Source organism: Lygodium microphyllum, chromosome 21 (assembly GCF_053477565.2).
Source record: "Lygodium microphyllum isolate KBCC chromosome 21, Lygodium_microphyllum_v1.1.10, whole genome shotgun sequence".
Lineage (NCBI taxonomy): Eukaryota > Viridiplantae > Streptophyta > Polypodiopsida > Schizaeales > Lygodiaceae > Lygodium > Lygodium microphyllum.
The window spans coordinates 114431566-114437652 of NC_141155.1; positions in this window are offsets into that span (position 1 = coordinate 114431566).

Sequence of the window (6087 nt, forward strand, 5' to 3'; positions counted from 1 at the left end):
TTCAATCTAGGCCATGGTTTGGACTAATTAATGAAAATGGCTCGATCCATTCCTACAAAGACAACTATGAAAAGCCACAAAATGGCTAGTCTCTTTCATGAGTATCTTTATAGACTTTATGGTTTGCTCGATGAAATAGTTAGTGATTGAGACCCTTAATTCACTAGTCATTTTTGGCAGACGATTTTCCAAAGACTAAAAACTTAATTGACCATGTCATCCTCAGAGCAACTTGAGTCTGATGGATAGATTGAGAGAACAAATCAAACTATGGAGGATATGCTACATACATATATTTCATGCAGATCACCTAATTGGGAGTGTTACCTCCCTCAGATTGAGTTTGCTTGCTTATAATAGTGTTGAGCATTCAACTACTAGCTATAGCTACTTTATGCTTACGTTCGGTTATGAGGTAAAACCCCAATTGTTGTCAAGCTCAAGGGGGTAAAGATACAATCCATGGTTGACTTTCTGCACAATATGCAAAGATGTTGATGATTGCAAAGGAAAGTGTTAAAATGACTAAGGATCGTGCCAAGTTTTATGCTAACTAATATCACACTCCTTGAGAACTCAAGAGGATATGTTGCTTTACCTTAAAAGTTGCTAAGGACTCTAATTCAATGACTACTGACAAGTGATCCCTACTATACAAGGTCAAGCACAACTAGTTTATGCTTATGTTCAATTATGAGCCAAAACCCTTGATTGCCATCGAGCTCAAGGCAGCAACGATGCAATCCATGGTGGACTTTCTACAAGATATACAAAGGTGTTGATGATTGCAAGGGAAAGCATTAAAACAACTAATGATTGTGCCAAGTTTTATGCTAACCAACATCATATTCCTTAAGAGCTCCAGGAGGATTGTTGGTTTACCTTAAGTCCCTAAGGACTCTAATTCAACGACTGCTAGCAAGTGATCCCTACTAGCACCTATTGAGTAGAAGCCAATGACACAAAGGATCGAGATCAACCCCTCGAGCATATTGACATCTCTACCAACACCTATTGAGTAGAAGCCAATGATATAAATGCCTTCGCACAACTAGCTCTACCAGCACCTATTGAGTAGAAACCAATGACACAAAGGGTCAAGATCAACCCCTCGGCATATTGACATCTCTTGGTCCAATCTTACTCACCTCACCCTCCAAGTGATGCACTTGTGCTTTATATAGAAGGACTAGTCAAGGAGGAGGAGTATGAGAGTTTCTACATCACATTCCATAAGGAGGGTGTAGAAGCACCAAAGACATTTGAGTGGACCAACGGTGTCTTGAATGTGGCATAACACACATGGAATCTAATTGTGCCAAACAAAAAGCTAGCACATGTAAGGCAATGGTCCCATCCAATACCCTTTGGTCTCTTTGGCATAGAAATGAAAACAATGAGGGCACTATACCCATCCCTAGGAATGCTGTCACACAAGCATAAAGTAAGAAGATAGGCATATGCAAACCCAAAACATCCATTACAAATGGATCCATCATAGGGGAAAAGAACTCTAAGAAGAGGAAAAAGCAAGCATCAGTCAAGGTGACATTGCAAAAAGAGGAACCCACTACACTACTAACAAACATCATTGCATCAAGTACAAAAAGTGCAACCATGGCTCCCCCCCCACATAGAGAAGGTTGCTACAACATGTTGGGGGTAAAGGCGCCTCTGCCTAGCCACCCGTATATTACTACACTGACAATACCCACGCCTACACACTGCAAGCGACGGGCGCCCGTCACCGTCACTTTATTCTTTATTCTTTTAGCAACAGATGAATAAAGGGAAGGCCGGTCACACATTGTGACTATTGTAGTTCCCACATTATGAGTCTCTCTCTCTCTTGCTCTTGCTCTCCTATGCAAGCTTCGATCCTTCTCACCTTTCAATTGGTATCAAAGCATGGTTGCTTGAGCATTCGAGCTTGGTCCTGACTCCTTAAGCATTCATTTGAATCCCTACACCATTGGTTCTCACTCTTGGCAGCCATATCTGACTCCTTCAAGCTCCGATTACTCCTCGACTTCGCGAGCACTTACCGGCCCATTTGGGCACCCTTAGGGCATTCCTTCAAAAAGTATTGAAGCATTCTTTTGAGTGTTTATTTCAGTTTGCAGGATACATCAAGAAGGGGATACCAAAAAAATTCGTTTTTTTACTTCAACCCTCCCTCGGCACTCATTGGCAGCTTTAAAACACTTCATTTGGCACTTGGGAACACCCCCTTGATGCTCGACATTGGTGGTTTATCATTGGCATCAATTTGTGGACTAATTTACCTCAGTCTAGGACTGTTTTTCATAGTCCACAGGCAGCCACAAATAGTGTTACATCTGCACTTTATGTTTATGCTTGGTTGGCATTGACATTTGATGCCCAATTGGTCCCGAATGTTAGGGGAATGTATGCCTATTGATTGGCCATCATTTGGAGCTGATTTAGTGGCTTGAAATACTTAGTTTTACACAATAAATCACTACTATACACTCTAGGGATGAACCTTATTTAGTCACTGTATGCTTTGCCTATCAATCGCACAGGTGCTTCCCGGGTATCTCATACGACTATTGGGATGCAAATGAAGGTTAGAAAATGCTTTGGATGGTTCCGGAATGTATTTTGAGTCTTGTTTGAGCTCCGTATTGGTTGGCATTTGCTTGTTGACATTGGTCTACACTGCCATGCTTTGTGACAAAGGTTATACCTATGGTCTATGTATGACCCGTTGGTACATGCTTGATACTTACACATGCTAGTTACATTGTTTGGACTTGAATGCTACTGGAGCTTCACTTGGGCTTAGCTTTGTATATTCTGGAGCTTATTTTGGTCTTGTTTTGGCTCGTTAGAGATTGATTGGGGTTGTCTTTATGACATTGGATACTATCATTGGATACTTGACCGCTCATATGCTCTAGATGTCTTACAGATGTATGATCTTGGATTCTTCATCACTGGTGCTTTTACATGCTTTGTTTGAGCTTATTTTCTTAACACTTATGGCTTTTGTGCCCGTGGGAGCATCTTTGTACGTTTATTAGACATTGAGCAACACAGGTTATGCATATTGAGCTTTTGGATCTTTGAGACCGGATCTCCTCGTGGATGATGTATGGTTGATATACCTTGGTCCATGTATATGTACTTGGGCTGATTCGGCTTTGTATTCACTTAGCAAACACCGACTTGTGTCAGGTCTTGGTAGTGGTATGTACATTTTGCCATGTTGATTGGGGGGTGTACCGACTTTACTAATAGACTTTGTCTAACATGCTTGGGTATTGGCTCATTTCAGTTTGACTGTTACATGCTTGTTGATGCCCACTTGATGCTGGTTTTGCATTACAGTCAGTGGTTGACTTGGAATATTGTTTTTTGCCTACTATCAGCTCTCATTGTACAGTACTGCAAATTATTACAACAAGCATATATCTCCAGACTGTGATGTATTTTTCATGCTGAATCATCCTGGTTTGATGTACTTTTGATGGTACTTAGTGGACAACATCATTAAATACTCATTTCTCATCATTTTTCCTTGGTTTTGGTGGTTTTTTGATCATTTTCTACTGTTTACAGCAAGCGGTTTTGAATTGTCTACATTGTTTCAGCTTGCAGTATGGCATCTTCTTCCACTGACACTACTATCTTCAACATCATTTAGCTTGATGGTACGAATTATGCCTATTGGAAGAGCCAAGCTTGGCAGGTATTGGTGCAGAAATCGTAGATAAAGCCGTTAAGGTTGAGTGGAAAGCAACCTAAAACTATGAGTAATGATGAATGAATGGACCTTGATGAGTTATGCAAGTCCACCCTCATCTTGTCTCTCATTGAACATGTGCATTACAATGTGGTTAAGGAAGCACAGAGTGCTTTGTAGCTTTGGGATAAGATCAAGAACCTTTATGACAAGTAAAGTCCTACAAGTCAAATGTATTGACTTAAACAGCTTATGGATCTCCGCATGAAAGAGAACGTGACCATGTCAGCTCATCTGAGCTAGTTTCATGCTATTCTTAAGAACTTGGTTTCACAGAGCACATTGATTTCAAAGAGGATGTCACTCCGTTCTTCTTGCTTGGAACTCTTAATGAGTCTTGGGATGTATTCCGCACTACCTTATGTACTTCTGCCACTACTCTGAAGCTATCTGATATTGAGAGCTCTCTTCTGCATGAAGAGATAACCTGTAAGAATCTGGATGCCTCTTTTGTATCTCATGCTTTGACGATTAGAGGCTGATATGATGGAAATGTAAAGAATGACCGTGGTAATGGCCATGGATGGGATTCGCAAAAATCTCAGTCCAAGTCGTGCAGTAAGTCTCGTGGGAGAAATGCAAATCTGACTTGTCATCATTGTAGGAAGAAAGGCCACAGTGTCATGAATTGCGCAAAGACAAGGAGAAAGAGAAAGTGCAAGAGAAGTCTTTTGATCGCATCATAGTACCTGCTAAGTCAAGTGTTAAAATTAAAGAGATCAATGTTATGCAGCCCGATGATAGTGACGGGGATTATATCCTTGCAGCAACTTCATCTAGTGCTTCACAAATGACAGAGATACACTCTATGTATGCACATTGTTGGCTCTTAGACTCAACTGTGTCCTTTCATGTGACACCTTGCCGAGAGTGGTTCCATTCATACAATTCTGTTTCGGTTTCTGTGCGCTTGGGTGATGACAAATCTCTTGAGATTGTCGGCATTAGTGATGTTAAGCTACAGTTTCCTTCTAGCATTAGTTTTGTTATGCACGATGTACGTCATGTACCTACATTGACACGCAGTCTCATGTCCACTGGACAGCTTGATGATGCAGAATATCATGTATCTTTTGAAGACTCTGCATAGAAGATTACTCATGGTAGGCTTGTGCTTGTGAGAGGTGCCAAGGCTGATAGCCTCTACCCCTTAGTTGTTTCTGGATCTATAGTTGATCATATTTTGTCTATGGGGTCTTTACCTCGTGTATCTCTTTGGCATGCTCGTTTGGGGGATATGTATGTTAAACTAATGGAAATGCCTTTTGGTTTGCAGTACTTACTGCCCCTTGACTATTCTCATTTTGATTCTTGTGATCATTGTCTTTATGGCAAGCAGACTAGGTCTACGCATAAGAAGTCTGATATGTCACGCATGAGTGAGCCCTTGGCCTTGGTTCATTCTGATCCATGCCCTATCATTCTATGGGTGGTGTGAAGTATTTTTTTACTTTCATAGATGATTTTTCACGTGAAGTATGGGCTTATCCCATAAAGTAGAAGTCCGATGTCTTGGCAGTTTTTCAGAGATGGCTTGCTTTGGCAGAAAACCAATCTAAGCATATGCTGAAATGCCTTAGGACAGATAATGGGGGTGAATATGTATCACATGCTTTTGAGCAGTTATGTGATGAGAGGGGTATTAAGTGTCAGTTGATTGCCCCTTACACCCCTCCCCAAAATGGTATGGTTGAGCAGATGAATAGGACCATCCAGGAAAGAGCTCCTAGTATGCTTATCCATGCAGGCCTACCCCAGCACTTTTGGACTGAGGCAATTACAACTGCCGTGCATAGCATTAATGGATCACCCTGTGTAGTGGCATTGATTTTCAGGTTGCAGAGGAGGTATGGACAAGAAAGCCTCCCTCTTATGCACATTTACATGTCTTTGGATGTGAGGCATTCTACCATGTGCCCAAGGACGTCTAACAAGCTAGATCCTAAGAGTGTTAAATGCATATTCCTCGGTTATGGAGATGTAGAAGAGATGGGTTACTGTCTATGGGGTCCATAGGTATGAAAAGTCATCCGTAGCCGTCATGTAGTCTTCTATGAAGGCAAGACACATAGGTAGCCTACGAGAGTCATGGAGATACACAAGGTTATATTTCAGAAGGAGCCACATGCTCCCATACAGCCAGTTGGACAACATGCAGCAGTAGCAGATACTCATGGCCAAGGTGTTGGACAAAATGTTGAGTAGGCAGCAGAGCCCGCAATGTGGCGTTCTACTAGAGATAGATGCCCACTTGACAGATTTTAGCCCTCCATGCACTATGTCATGGTTACAGATGCACGAGAGTCTCTCACCTATGA